The following is a 13,436-nucleotide window of genomic DNA, read 5'->3' as shown; positions in this document are numbered from 1 at the left end:
ATATGTAGTGTGTGTGTTTTTAGCAGGAATAGAGAGAGAAAAAGAGATGATGGTAAATGGAGAGACTATGATAGATACTACGAGCGGAATGACCTGTACAGAGACAAATACGACTGGCGAAGGGGAAGAAGTAAGAGTCGCAGCAAAAGCAGAGGGCTCAGCCGGAGTCGCAGTCGCAGCCGAGGGAGAAGTAAGGACCAGGATGCAAACAAAGACAGGGATACAAACAGAAGTGTTGGTAAGTTGTCAAAGAATTATAAGCAGTTCCTGGTCTCAACTTTTTATGTTTTAAAAATTGATGTACGGTAATCATCTAGATTTCTGTCAATTTTATCAAACAGGAATTTGTTAGAAAAATCGTGATTGTTGACATTACAACAAACTAAAAGCTTGCTCTGTAGGGTATTCTAATCAAGGGATGCTTTTTTTTAATTTGTTCTCATGTGTATTCCATCATACCACTACCTTCTATTATACTTCAACACTTGCTAGAGACAGCTGTGTTGATCAGTCTGGTTTCTTTCATCAGAGATGTACAGGATATTATTTATTCCTTTTTAAAGCTTTCTTGCCCCCTTTGAATCAGAATTACTCCTGGTGATATACTAGCTGATTTGTGGGCCAGGATCTAATAACTGAAATTATTTTTAGAAAAGTAGTTCTTTCTAAAGATGGCATTTTAATATGACAGAATATTCACATTCTTTGCAACAACAGACCAGATTATACTGTTTGAATATTTCCACAAAGTTACTCAGTTAGAGTTCAGACTTTATGTCAATAAGTATGTCTTGGATGTTTATATTTTCCATGTGTTGTTGGAAACTCAGGGTGTGGAGAGTCTATGGAGCATAGTAATTATTGGGAATTCTTTTTCCAAACAGAGCACAGAGAGCGAGCTAAATTCAAATGTGAAAGGAGTGACATGGAGAGCTCATACAACTCAGTGTCTTTGTCTTCCATAACCCTACTGAGCAGTATTCCTCTGGAGCACAGTGTATTCCCAGTGCTGTGACTGTGATTGCACCTGCTCACCACCCTGAAAACACAACAGAAAGCTGGTCAAATTACTACGGCAATCACTCTGCTCCTAATTCCTTTGGCAGGAACGCACCGCCAAAGAGGCGTTGTCGAGATTATGATGGTAAGAGTTCCTTCTTTGTCAACTTACATGCTTCTCTTTTGAGTATGATTACAGCCAAATGAATGCAGTCATGAATGTAGATCATGCATAGTTTCTATTCTTCATTTAATGTTGAGACATTTCTCTGCTGCTTGTCAGATTGCCCTCTTCTTTTGGGACCTGTCTGCACAACCACCCATATGAAAAAGTGGAAAATGCTCTTAATTTCCTCAGTCTTGTCACTGTTAGAAGGCTTGGAGAGGTCAGGTGGACAGCTAGCAATAGTGCTGGGCCAAAAAGGTCTACAGAACAGCAGCAGATGTTTTCAGCAGCATAGATCTTGTGTGCGCCTCATTACATTCGTTCAAAATACCAATCCTGCTAACTGCAGCAAAAAATATTCAATCATAATTTATATACATAAATATAGCAAATGTTTTGAAATATTTATGTCAAGTAAAATGTTAATTTATAACTTAAAGCAATACGAAGGGCCACAATGCTCAGTGAAAATCCACCTGTTTTGTGTGGTGTCATGAGGCATGCAATCTGCATTATTCTGATAATGATTCTTTCTCTTCTGATTTCCTGATAATTTCTTAATGTGTTGTTCAGCAGTTGTGCTAAAGAAAATAATGCTTCGAAGGACATTCTTTTTGGAAGCAGATATCGTTTTTGTCAGAAACAATGTAGACCATTATTTTGTGTTAATCAAGTTTCGAATCCTGATGAGATTAGTTACAGCCTACAGGAATAACTTACTGTTTATTAGTAAATGTATCATTTATCTAGAAGCTCTCTCTGTTTTAAAAATCATTTGAAGATTCCCATGTGAATCATATCAATCTTAGCAACCGTTATTGCAAATGTATGCTATAAATAACACTCTTTTTAAAAAACAGAGCGGGGTTTTTGTGTCCTTGGGGACCTCTGTCAGTTTGACCATGGAAATGACCCACTAGTCGTAGACGAGGTATCTTTGCCCAGCATGATTCCTTTTCCTCCACCACCACCGGGACTTCCTCCTCCTGGGATGCTGATGGCACCCACACAAGGCCCAGCTCATAGCATGCGAATGCCAGGCCCACAAGTGCATCCTCGGCCGCCACCACCTGTTCGGATTCCTATGCCAAGTAAGAGTTCTTTATGATCTTCCAGCTTGCTCTACATAATCCAAGTAACAGTAACAGGGAAATTATAAAATATAAACGTTGCTTAATTTTTTATAACATGTAATTATATGAGACTTTGGATTTGTATATGATACTAAGGTTGAAACTTTGCAGACAAGACTTTGCAAAATTGCAGTTTTAATATATAATTGGTAGCTGGTGCAGTAGAAATTGTTGTTGATAAAAATCATAGTTGAAGTACAAGAAGACAGCTTTGAGAATTGCTATAGAGTTGGGAGTGATGTCTGAATTAGGCAAGAATATCTAGAATAGAAAAGGAGTGATGGTAATTCTAGTGTCAATGGTTTGTTGATAGTGCAACAAGATGTTCATTGCTTCATTATGTGTACTCCATGTAGCCCAGACACATGCTCCAGAGGGTTTGTGAGCATTCCAGCACAAAGTTTGATGGTACATCAAGAGTGGCAGAGAGAAGTGGGAGGGAACATGGTTATATGTGATTGCTTTTAGACTTGTAATGTTTCTTTTATATGGATGTGAGGCATTAAATTTTTGCCATTTACTATGTTGTGAACCACTTTAAGTCCCCCTAGGATTGAAAAAAAGCGATAAATGAAATAAATTAAATAAATAAATAACCAGCCTTCTCCATCCAAGTTCTGCTGATGAAAGCAGTTCTGTAACAGTCCCAGTGTATTTATGCAAAGACTGCACTAAAATTAAATTAAATTTCATCTGGGAACTAAGAATCAGAGGCAGAATGTGCAAGGGCATGGAATCCACAACCATATTGTGCTGGAGATACTCCATTGTGGAAGCTTCAGGCAAATTCATCATATATTCAGCTGGCAACCCTCTTTGTCATTGAAGCCCATCATAAAGCATGTCATTATTGAAAGCACTGTTTTCTTTTGCTTTTGAATGTAGCCAGTGTCTATAGAAGTAATCACCTATCTTGATAAATTAGCTAAACAAAAGTAGAGTCATTAACTTTTAACAAGAAAATAAATGGTGGAAGGTCACGTAGCACTGTAATTTTTTAAAGATGTATTTTGACCTATGAAACTTAGCATTAAGACTAAAATAGATCTGTTGACAGAAGCTGAAAATACCTTAATTTGTTTTTTTGTTTTGTTTTTTGTTTCCTTCCCCCCCCCCCCCTTACTTTTTATTTTTTGCGAGGACAAAGTACAAGCTCAGCTTGACTAGATAGCTTCATAAGCTGAATATAGATAACTGGAGTATACATGTGTATATTCACATAGTTATAAATTAAGGCATTTATTGTAATAAATAATCAAAAATCAACCAGACCTCTTGTCTCCTTAGTCCTGCTCTATCAGTATGTAGAGGCATAGCGCAACATGAGAATGACCTTGAGTGTCAGGTTGGTCCAAAACAAAACCATAACTCATCCTCACCCTTGGACTGTACCAGCTTCTTGCTAGACAATTATCTGCAGCTGGCTAAACCCTACTGCAATGGTTCTCAACCTGGGGTCCCTAGATGTGTTTGGCCTACAACTCCCAGAAATCCCAGCCAGTTTACCAGCTGTTAGGATTTCTGGGAGTTGAAGGCCAAAAACATCTGGGGACCCAGGTTGAGATCCACTGCCCTACTGAAATTCCCAGTAGCAATTATGATGAAAACTACGTATTGCATATTAAATGTAAAGTAGCAATATGATCTATCAGTATGACTGCATCATGACATAGCATATGGCATAGGATTCTGTCATACTATTTGGTTCTGCTGAAAATGTCACAGAAGAAATGCCTTTACATGTAGGATTTGAATAGAGAAGGTAGCATTATGCAGATATTTGGGGAAGAGATTCAAGCATAACGAAAAAAGAACAGAGGTATTGAAAAGAGCACAGAAATTTAGGTGGTTGGAGCTGAATGCATGGATGTGACAGACAGGAGTGTATTAGTATACAAAAATAGAGATATTGTGGACAAGGTCATGGAGGGCTTTGAAGTCAAGATTGAGGAGCTTCTGCTTGAATCAGGATTTAAGGACTTTGTGAGCTGTGAATTTTTAACTATGTTTGTTTTTTAACTTTTGTAAGCTGCTTTGAGTCCTAGAGTGGAGCCAAACATTTGATATAGATATGATGATGGGGATAATGATGATTTGTGATAACAACAACAAGAAGGGCAAATTACCTTGTGGGTAATGGGCCCAAGTTGAAATAACAAAAGAGAGTGAGAAATGGTGAGGATACAAACTAGAGTGTTTACCGTAGGAATCCCAAAAGGAATGATCTGTCTCGATATTCTAGAACTTCTAATGCTTCATTCCAGGGCCTCCTTTATCACAGTCCAGTTTGATCAACAGTCGCGACCAGCCAGGGACAACTACAGTGCCTAGCCTTGCACCAGCAGGAGCAAGACTACCTCCTCCATTACCCCAAAACCTACTATATTCAGTATCAGAACGTAAGTAAATGCACTTGTCAACATTTTGTGGCTTACTGGCACTTCATTATCAATGGTTAATAACAGTACAATATACCTTGTGCAGTCTTGCAGAGATGTAGCTCACTTAACAGATTCACTGAGAGTCTACTTTTTAGTTGTTTTTCAATGATATGCCATCCTTGTTTTAAAAGAAAATAAGGTGATACTGTTAGGTCAACAATGTGACTTTTTTGAAACTTACTTTATTGAAATGTGAATATATTTTAAAACCTGATGAAATTGTCTAAGCCTAAGTGCTTACTTCATAATAACTTGGCTTTGGCGTTCATGCATAATTATACTATACCTGACCTCTTTTCAAAAATGATGCACCTCCATATTTTATGAGGTAGATCAATTAGTAAGCTAGTGTTTTTCCAAGTTGATGACTTCATTTATTAATTGCTATATGGACCTTAATTTGGGATGTTTCATGAAGCATGTGAAGATGAAATACTTAGTAAAATGGCACTTGAAGCATTTTTAAAATACCTGTAATATGTAAGACTATTTAACACAATGATTATTACAATGTAAACATATCTTGCCAGGCTCAAGTTTTACTTTGCTTGTTGAAGTATATTTTGACCACTTGTGATATTTTTTTTACTGAGATATATGCTAATTTAAAATTTTACTATTTTAAATAATATTTGTTATTTTGTATATTGTAATCTTCTGTTACTGAGTATTATTTATGATGGAAATAATAAAATAATAACAACCTCTGTGCAGAATTATTTATCTCAGAATCCATTCTTTTTCTTTCTTTTTCTTTTCTTATTTTTTACAACAGATACATATGAACCAGATGGCTATAATCCAGAAGCCCCTAGTATTACCAGTACAGGTAGATCTCAGTATAGGCAATTCTTTTCAAGAACACCAATGCAGCGTCCAAATCTTATTGGATTAACATCTGGGGAGATGGATACAAATCCAAGAGGTGAGATCTTGTTTTCTGAGCCCAGGGTTGAAGGATTTCAATTTTTTGCTATATAGAGTTTGTGCATAATCAGAAGATGAAGTCATTGCTTATTAAAGTGCTAGTGGGTGTTTTGTCTTTATATTTCTTTTACTCAGACCTTGTTTTTTTATCTTATAACTTGTACAGTGTTTAACGTGAAGTCACTTTTATTAATTTTAGAAAAAAAGTTACAAGTTTGGAGAAAGGTGGATGAGCTCCCGGTTATCTCGACACCATTTTCCACATTGTTTCAGAGGGTACTACGAGAATAATTCATTGGGATAGGGTGACATTCAGCAGAAATAATCTCTCTCTCCCTTCAGTGGAAAGTCCTATAAATGAACATAAGCCTAAAAAGAGTCCAGATCAATCTAGTATTTTTACGAGTGCTGTTTGTTTTCCTTTAATTTAGGAATGCAATCCATTTTTACCAATATCAGAAGTTTAAAATATGTTTAATAATAGCTTGATTCTGAAACCTCTACATAGAAAATTGTTAAAACTATATGTGCAAATTTATTTTTAGTAGCCTAACAACTTCAACAATGAGGTGGAACCATGTGCCCATAGTATGTTGCTTGTATTAATGTCCAGTATATTTATTGCATAATTTTTGGGTTGTGTCAACCTTAATAATAAGTCATGTGGTTTGATGGAATGCCAAGAACCTTGTTAAGGATACAATGTATCCTCCATTTCGTATCACCAGACAACTAATTTGTGTATCTTGACTGTGGTATTAAATTAATTGCCCATGATTTAATCTCTGAATGGTATTGAAACTGTTAAACCTATGAACCAGATAACTGAAATAGGAGACTGCTAATATTTCAGTAATATTAATAACTTGCTCAATAACTTGGAGTAAACACATTGAATCAGCGGGAACCTGGTTAGCCAACACTTATTGACTCAGGCCTCATCTACAATAACCACAATCTCCCTCTGGGGGAGGAGAGCGGTATATAAATTAAATAAATAAATAATGCAGTTTCAAACCGGTATTGAAGAAAGTAGTTTCGTTGTGCAGATGATTACATAGGAAATCTTGAAATTGGTTTGAGGCCGGATGGTGATGACACACACCACAGAGCACTTATGTGCAATAAGGGTTTTCTTTCATGCCTTTGCTGTGGAAGTTAATTATCTTGTCACAGCATTAAATCTTCAGTATAAATGGACCTCAGTAGGCTAATTTAACTTGGTATCAGCAGTTTTTTGATCCAGAATGTTGTACATTGCTATTATGTTAATTCAGTGACTAAAGTGTTAGGAATTATTAGGCATTTCAAAGGGTTGCATTTTTTGCAGACCTCCGCCGTGAGAACCAGCAGTTTCATCCCATATTTGTTTGTATTTTCTGTTGTGGGTCTATCAAAAATATTGAGAATTCAGAATCTTACTAATTAGATCAACAACATTTTTTAAAGTTTGTTTTAAATTCTCTTGCTCAGATAATTTATGAATATAAAATTTTCCAACCTTCTGAAAATGGGTAAATGTTTGCTTTTTTCCTAGCTGCTAACATTGTCATCCAGACTGAGCCTCCAGTTGGCATTCCAAGTAACAGCAGCAACATGTCCAGGGTGGTGCTTGAGCCGGACAACAGGAAGCGAATTTCAAACACAATAGAAGGACCGTCTCCAAAGAAACCCTGGGCTGGAAAGTAAGAACTTCATTTGCTGAATAAATACTTGGCGAACTGCAATTAGCTAACATCTTTGTTCAAATTATTTTGCCTAATAATTTGGGTATTTAAAAAAAAACCAGTACCCTAAAGGTGCCAGATCTCATCTGGCTTTGAGGACTAAGAAGGGTGGGCTTTGTTTAATATTTGAATGGGAGATTGCCAAAGAATATCAGGTGTTGTAGATGGTATTTCAGAGGGGGGAACGGGTTAAACTACTACTGTGTACAGAGTTCCCTCACTTATCGCGGGGGTTAAGTTCCAGAACCACCCGCGATAAGTGAAAATCCATGAAGTAGGGACACTATATTTGTGTTGTTTACAATCTCACTGGCAAGTAGCGTGTTTGTCCCCTCCTCACCTCTCAAGCACGTGCATGCACGCTTGAGGCGAAAACAAAGCTGCTTCAGCCTCCTTTTTCTCTCCCTTCGGCTTCTCCTTCCTTCCTTCTCCTTAGCAAGGAAATAGAAAGAGGGATTTATAATATTATTTTATGATTTATACTATTATTTTAGTGTTTATTAAAAAAACTTGAAACAGCGAATCCACAAAAAGCGAACTGCGAAGGAGTGAGGGAACACAGTATTTTTTGCCTAAGAAAACCCTATGAAATTCATGGAGTTGCCATAGATTAAGAGGCAACTTGAAGGCACATATACAGAACAAGAAAAAACAGATAATTCCTCTTACATTTTTAATAATGTTATAGAGAATCTTTGGAAAAGGCCACATATTTTTTTATTTTGTAGTTTCACGTGGATTATATTGATCTATCCATCTTCAATTACTGTCATGTTATAATCCTGCCCATGTAGTCACGGTTTAACTTTCTCTCTGTTCCCCCAGACTCGGGAATAAGGTCACTATGTGCCACATATAGACAGAACATAGTTCTGGACCAATCCGCCAAAAAAACCCATGGAAAGCCAAGCACACTTTTCTTAATCTGGAGAACAAAGATGAAATTGCTGAAATTCTTTTCTTAACCTGGAGAACAAAGATGAAATTGGAGACAAACTAAAAGATAGAAACTGAATAATTGGATATGATTTAACATTTGATTTGAGAACCGTGTTATTGGGACTTCGTCACTTTTCACTACTGAAAATACACCAAACCACATTATTCAGCTATAGAACAGCAAAGTTTGAATAAGCAATCCACATACCTGGAACACTCCCAAAGAAGAGTAACAACCATAGACCATAGTTTACAAGTTCTTAAAACTTTATAAATGTAAAATTTCTATGAAATTTGAAATGTTCCATCACAAAACAGTGCCTTCAAACACAGAGAGTATGCTAAAATTGGATGTGTAATCAAAAGAGAGGAATTTACAGTGAACATCTCTGCTGCAAAGCCACACAGATTTTAGTTATAAATGTAATTATCTTTTTCTTTAAGACTAATTTCAAGTTTCAGCTGTTCAGGGGGAAAATGCCTCCTTTATCTTTGGAGGCTTAATTCAATTGCAAACCCATAAATCTTCACAGGGGCTGTTCTGTCAGCATATTCCTTCTCCATGTTGAGGAGACTATGTGTTTCATTATGGCGCACCCCAACTAAGTGCTCTTTTGTGATAAGAGGTCTTCTTTTATCATGAGTGTACAAGAATTACATCCAAACACTCATTTTTGCAAATAACATCCTTAATGGCGCATTGCAAATCTTATCTTTCATTTCATTTAGGCAAGCAAATAACAACCAAAATAAACCAGGATTCCTGAAGAAGAACCAGTATACAAATACAAAATTGGAAGTTCGTAAAATACCACCAGAACTGAACAATATTACTCAACTTAATGAACATTTCAGCAAATTTGGCACAATTGTGAACATCCAGGTAAAACATATATATCCGTCTTTTAGTAGATTATGCTGCAGTATTGCACCTGGGTACAAGACAAGAGCCAGTAGTAAAACTAGGAGGAAAATGTATTTTGACTTAATATTAGAATAAGCAACCTAGCATTGCTACCTGTTCAACATATAGAACAGTGCCTTATGAAGTAGGAGCATATAATTTGAAACTAGATTCCCGTCTCTGAAGGAGTCTGTGGTTGTGTTCGGTATAACTACCAACATGCCATGCATATTTCTACTAAATGCCTAAATGTTTATCTCCGGTTCTTAAGATTAAGAAAGGGTTAACTGGATGATTCTGAATACAATGCCTGTTTTGACTACTACTGAATTATTTTATTATAGAGCAAATATATCTTAAGTTTAGAGCAGAAGTATGCAAAGTATGGCCTTCCAAATGGTGTTGCACTATGACTCCCATCATTTCTCACTTTTGGCAGTTAGGGCTGATGGGAATTGTAGTCTGATAACCCCTACCTTGATTGACTACTGTGTTGGTGATCTATCAAAAAGTCACATGGAATGACTCAATAGCATTTCTGTTATATTAAAGAAGTATATCTTAATAATTGCAGGTAATTACTTTTGTTTTTGTTGCTAGTTTTTAAGTATCTACTACATTAATGTTTAATGTTTTATGGTTATGGTTATGTATAGTTTTTAATGATTTAATTTATGGTTATATGTAATTGCTTTGAAGACCTGTAATGTTTCTTTTATATGGATGTGAGTCATTGAATCTTTGCCATGGTGTTGTGAACCACTTTGAGTTCCCCTAGGGGTGAGAAAAGCTGTGTATAAATGAAATAAATAATAAATAATGGTTTCTTTTGTGGGCACTATATGTAAATGTCATCTATTAATATATTTGTACGCCTTTGACAATATATTTGTGAGCTTTCAGGTTTGTACAGTGGACAGCTGAATTAGGAGTGAAAGCCTTTTGTTTATGATGATGATCTAATTACTGAATTTTCTTACATAGTGGCATTAGGTAATGCTGACTTGTATACTCTAAATGCTTAGGTTGCTTTCAAGAATGACCCTGAAGCTGCTCTAATTCAGTATTCAACAAACGATGAAGCCAGAAAAGCTATTTCAAGCACAGAGGCTGTGTTGAACAACCGGTTTATACGGGTCTTGTGGCACCGGGAAAACAGTGAGCAGCAGCCACTACAGCCATCCCAGCAGCACCAGCAGCAGACGCCTCCACCGCTTCCTCACCAGCTTCACCTGCAGCATCCAATGCCAACACAGGCTCCGGCTGTAACAGTTCACAGCAGTATGCCAAAGGTGTAGTGCCCTTGTACAAACCAGAGTGTCTTTCTTTTCCTGAGCTTTTAAAAGAATACTCTGGGTTTGCGATGCTTCAAAACAGGAAATGTTTAAAATGCACACTCACCTTTGTTTCTGTTTAATATGCATTTGTGCAGGTGACTAAGCCAATGCCAGCGGGTGCCTATGTCCTTAACAAGGTACCAGTTAAGCATCGGCTTGGAGCCAGTGGTGGAAATCAGCCAGACACTCAACATCTGATGCTTAACCCGTCTGGTGCATCTGCAGAGGAGGCTCAGGTCTGTGGACATGTGTGTCAAATCATGTATACTCTAGTTGGCACGGAGGAGCAATCTGTGTATTCTTTGTGCCAGCTGATGGTTCAAGTGTCCGAAATCCTACTCTCTTAAGACCTTTAAATCTGCATTTTACTATCTCTTCATATGAAATTCTGAAAACATTTTATACATGTAGTTGTTTGTTTGGTTCTCTAAGTAGTATCAGGAGCATCCATTCTCTTTACCCAATTCAAAATGTTTGTCAGCTGACATGGTTAGCATGCTCTTGCCTTCAGATTATTTATGCCAGTTTCAGCCTGTTCCATTATATTATCTGCCCATGTGTGTGTGTGTGTGTGTGAGAGAGAGAGAGAGAGAGAGAGAATAAGAATGAGAGAATGAGTGAGTGGATGCACATGCAACAAGGATGTAACAGTTCATACTGATTGTAGAGCAATATTCAGCCGTTTTAGTGAAGATGAATAATAAGTGGTACATAACAGTTGCGGTAAGCTATATTTCAAAGGAAGGAACTGACAAAACCACTTTTGAATATTCTTTGCCTAAGAAAACCCTATGAAATTCATGGGATCACCATAGGTCAATGGGCAACTTAAAGGCATGCACACACATGTTTGAATTCCTGGTGAGCTAAAAGTATTGTTATGTCACCTCCATCCCCTGCTGGAGCTAAAAGTTTTTAAATGCTTGCACCTATCATTGAGACATCTAGTCTGCCCTCACAGTGCTACTTGAAGTAGATTATTTCACCCCCTCAGATGGGATTCCCACTGGTTTGTCCTTTTTTTTTTTTTTTTTTGGAGAGGGTAGCTTTATTGTCACTTAACTCACCATGCTCCCATCCCATAACCTTGCCAAGGTCTCAAAAGATGGAGTGAGTATACAGTTCCTGATACTCTATCCAAGGATGCATCTACACTGGAAAAGAAGGGCCAGACTCACCTGGAGCGTCCGTTGCGGGGGTGGGTGCTCCCATGCTTCTGGGGGCCGGAAGGGGCCTTCTCCTTCCCAGAGCCCCCTTTCCTGGCGGGAAAGCTTCCCGCCACGGCTCCCCCCTGGCCTATCAGTGGTCGGGGCCTGCTCTTTTCTGCAGGCCGGGGCCCGCCGCTGATTGGCCAGGGCAGCCTTTATTAGGCTGCCCTAGAGGTCCTGGAAAGCACTGGGCCTTCATTCTTTGTCCCATCCCTCCCTCCCTGCATGTCTATTTTGATATGTTGTTATGTTTTCTGCTTTGTCACAACTTGGCGGGCGTTTGGCATGGGCCCTGGATCTGGTTTGCCTCCCCCCCCTACTGGATGGCGGGGGGAGTGCACGGTGGTTGCCAGGGATGCGAGATTAACTCTGTCCTGGTATTGACCCGGTTGCATCCTGGTTCGGTTTTGGTATTGGTCAGCACCGGGCTGACTGATCCCTGGATCCAGAACCCATGCAGGGCAGCCAACCCATCTGCTGTTTCTGTAATCAATAAACAAGTTGTGGCCATTTTTCCTCCAACCCTGGTCTCGTGTCATTTCTGGTCTTTGAAGCAGGAACAGTGTCGCGCATCCCCACGCAATTTGTGGTTTGGGAGGCACCAAGTATCCTTTGACAGAGAAGGCTAAAGACCTAATAAAACTACAGCTTCCTGTCATTCCTTAGCATTGAGCCATCGCAGTTAAAGTGATGTCAAACTGCATTAATTTTACAGTGTATGTGCATCCTAAATAAGGAAGACATTCTCATCTTTCTTAGTTCTGTATTTAGGCAAGATTGTTGTGATTTGCATGGCGACAGCATAAGCCAGTTTAGGCATGGCATCTGGGAAAGCAAGAGTTCATAGTTTGAACAATCTTCAAAGATCGCAACTTGGGACTCCTTTCCCAGGTGACAACATACTGGAAATGCAGTCTGTTGTCACCTTTAACTGTGACCAGAGCATGGACCACCATGGTCAAGTCAGACTTCTCGAGGTACGGTCGCAGTTGGCGCACTAGCTTTAGCTGTGCAAAGGCCCTCCTGGCCACCGCCAACACCTGAGCATCAAGTGACAGCGATGAGTCCAGGAGGACCCCCAAGCTGTGGACCTGCGCCTTCAGGGGAAGTGTGACCCCTTCAAGCACAGGTAGCCACCCTGTACCCCGATCGGTCGAGCGACTGACCTGGAGGACCTCTGTCTTGTCAGGATTAAGCTTCAGCTTGTTGGCCCTCATCCAACCCATTACAGTGGCCAGGCACTGGTCTAGGATCCAAGGGGCTTTCTTGGAGGTAGGTGGAAAAGAGTAGTAGAGTTGAGTGTCATCTGTGTAGAGATGGCACCGAACTCCAAAACTCCGGATGACCTCTCCCAGCGGTTTCATGTAGATGTTAAAAAGCATGGGGGAAAGAATAGAACCTTGCAAGACCCCACAGGTCAAAGGCCAGGGGTCCGAGCAGGTATCCCCCAGCTTCACCATCTGGGTACGGCCCTCCAGGAAGGAGTGGAGCCACTGTAGTGCAGTGCCCCCAAGACCCATTCCCGAGAGCTGCCCCAAAAGGATACCATGGTCGATGGTATCGAAAGCTGCTTCCCGGAAAACCAACAGGGACACACTCCCCCTGTCGAGCTCTCTGCGGAGGTCATCCACCAAGGCGACCAAAGCCATCTCAGT

The 13,436-nt window shown here is 39.2% G+C and overlaps 1 pseudogene; it reads left to right on the top strand.

The window, feature by feature from the left end:
* LOC134294843 (RNA-binding protein 27-like) overlaps nucleotides 1–13,436 on the top strand; it is a 59,149-nt pseudogene that overhangs the window by 27,211 nt on the left and 18,502 nt on the right.

This window comes from Anolis carolinensis, unplaced genomic scaffold (genome assembly GCF_035594765.1).
Source record: "Anolis carolinensis isolate JA03-04 unplaced genomic scaffold, rAnoCar3.1.pri scaffold_25, whole genome shotgun sequence".
NCBI lineage: Eukaryota > Metazoa > Chordata > Lepidosauria > Squamata > Dactyloidae > Anolis > Anolis carolinensis.
This window is presented reverse-complemented; position numbering and strand designations above follow the sequence as displayed.